Here is a 2,449-nt window from a genome sequence, read left to right as displayed (position 1 = left end):
CGGTTTTCACCAGTCCTCAGTCAAATCGTCCAACCCATGCTAGCATGGAAAGCGGACGTTAAACGATGATGATGATGATGATGATTAAACTAGAAAATTCACTTCATTATAGTTCCTCTCCCAGGGTATATAAAACATCAATTACAAATAATTGTAAACTTCTCAGACGAAATATATAGAATAGGTTGATGAAATAATCATATTTATTCTCTAAGCAGGGAACATAAGTCTGTTGTTTCTTTTTTTTTATTTTCTTTGCTTTTTTTTTTCAGTCAGGCAAACTGGAGAAAGCAAAATTCCACATTTACTTCAAAGTTGAATGGTGATTTCCAAAAAGAGCATCCAGGTGTAAAAACAATTGCTCCAACAATAATCAGAACAAAACAAAAAAAAAGACCTTCCATTTGAGCAAGTATTGAAAAGTGGATATGAATCAGGAAACAGAAGTGCAAAAAGAAAGACAAATATATTTGCTGTTTCAAATAGACTTCTTTGCTCTCATCCATTTTTGCTTGTATTCTTTGTATTTTAATGGATTATACCTCCATCTGTCTTATAAAATCTTGAAGTAGCATGTGGAAATACAGTCAGTTTGCTTCTTTTGTATTTTGCTTTTTTTTCTCTGAAAACATGTATTCTACTTTTACACACACACACACACACACACACACTCACATAATATATTAGCTAATATTTATCATAACAATAATAATAGAATGAAAGAATGCAACAAGAGGACATAAAATATCCCTCAGAATAAAACTAGATTGCAATAGTATTTCATTTTTTATTTCAAGACCATGCACTTGCATACATTAATACACATTAAAGTAAATTCATATTGTCTCCATGAGGATTGCAGTTACCCTCACTCATACACTCCCCTCTCTTTCTCTTATGTACATACATACACACAATTAATGTTAACTGGGATTTCAAATTTCACTTAATTTATCCAACTTACAGTTCAGATTTTGCAAGCAAGAAAATCTATATTGTTTTTAATATTACATGGCTAAAAAAAATATATAATACTGATTTTCTTTTTTGCATCAAACAAAATGCGAAAGATTCTGCAGAAATAAGCAATCTTGTAGGCTTATATAGTTTAAAATTATTACATCAAAAATATCCACTTCTATCTGGGGAACATTATTGAGATGATAGAGCTAAACACACTCAGAAAGTTGACAAATTCAGAAAAGAAGTCACATTAATTTCATTGAAAAATTAGGTTTTAAAATAACAATTGAAACATGCAAAAAGTAAAAATAATAGCTATCGCATTAAACCTAGACAATTCAGTATTCTGTTCAACATAAAACCAATTGAATGAGTACATTTATAAACTAATCTAATCTCTCAAAGAAATTTATGAAAAACCTAGTCCATAGTATCTCATTCAAAAATGTCCAAAATATCAACAAACAAAACAATTTTCGAAGAACTTTCACATTATCATGATGAAGTAAAAAAAAAAAAAAGAATGAAACCTAATTTCACAGAAGAAATTAAAGACTACAATGTTGTAAGAAAACCACTCTAAACATAGAATCAGGAAAAGAAACTGAAGGTATAATCCACTCTATAACCTGCAAGTAAAAACTTCAAGAGCTAAAACATTCTTTTTAACTATATTTAAGAATTAGCTGAAAACCACTATTGTTTTATAATTTATACATTGGGATATAAGGATACACATACACATATATATATGTGTGTATGTGCATGTATTTCTATGTGTGTATGTGCATTTATAATTTTAAAATGTAAACATGTATGTATCTTGGAGCATCTGTAGATATGTATATTTATAATTTTTAGATGCACATATTTACTTTTTTGTCTTTTACTGCATATTCACCTTTTTGAATGTATTTATTTCTTTTTGAAAGTATAGATACACCTGTTTAATAAAACCAGCTAATGAACTAATCAAACAGATTATGTAACAATGATAATAAGGCCTGCAATTTTGAAGTGAGAAGTTTAGATGTTTACATAGACCCTAGTCATCCACTGGTGCCTATTTTATCGATCCCAAAAGGGTGAAAGGCAAAGTGGATCTTGGTAGCATTTGAACTTAGAACCTAAAGATGAGCAAAATGCTACCAAGCAAAATGATTACAGTTGGGAAGCCTTTACTCATAGATCTGCTCAACCCAGAGAAACCTGAAGCTAATAAAACTAGTGTTTGATAGATAGAAAGCCAATTTCACAGGAAAAGGGCATTTTATGGCTCATTTATTTCATTAGTGATCAAGGTGGATAAAATGCCAATTTGACTGATGGATCTGAATATAAAGCCACTGGATATCTAGAAAGTATCAAAAGTAGCAATGCAACTGTGTTGGTCATTTCTCTACCCCACCAACATCAATGATTCTTTCTTTCCACAATGCTTAACTGGTACTGGTATATTGACCCCAGTGCTTAACTGGTTCTTGTT

General features: G+C 30.5%; 1 protein-coding gene across 2 annotated transcripts in view; it reads right to left on the bottom strand.

Annotated features, from left to right (window-relative positions):
* Positions 1 to 172: 172 nt before the first annotated feature.
* The window catches only part of LOC106883964 (beta-1,4-N-acetylgalactosaminyltransferase bre-4), a 1,203,892-nt gene continuing 1,201,615 nt past the window's right edge, over positions 173 to 2,449 (bottom strand). For both annotated transcript variants that reach the window (XM_052967161.2, XM_089350856.1), the window contains exon 6: positions 173 to 2,449. This exon is cut by the window's right edge and continues 2,153 nt beyond it. The gene's annotated coding sequence lies outside the window, so the exon portion shown is untranslated.

Source organism: Octopus bimaculoides, chromosome 4 (assembly GCF_046866305.1).
Source record: "Octopus bimaculoides isolate indiv1 chromosome 4, ASM4686630v1, whole genome shotgun sequence".
NCBI lineage: Eukaryota > Metazoa > Mollusca > Cephalopoda > Octopoda > Octopodidae > Octopus > Octopus bimaculoides.
This window is presented reverse-complemented; position numbering and strand designations above follow the sequence as displayed.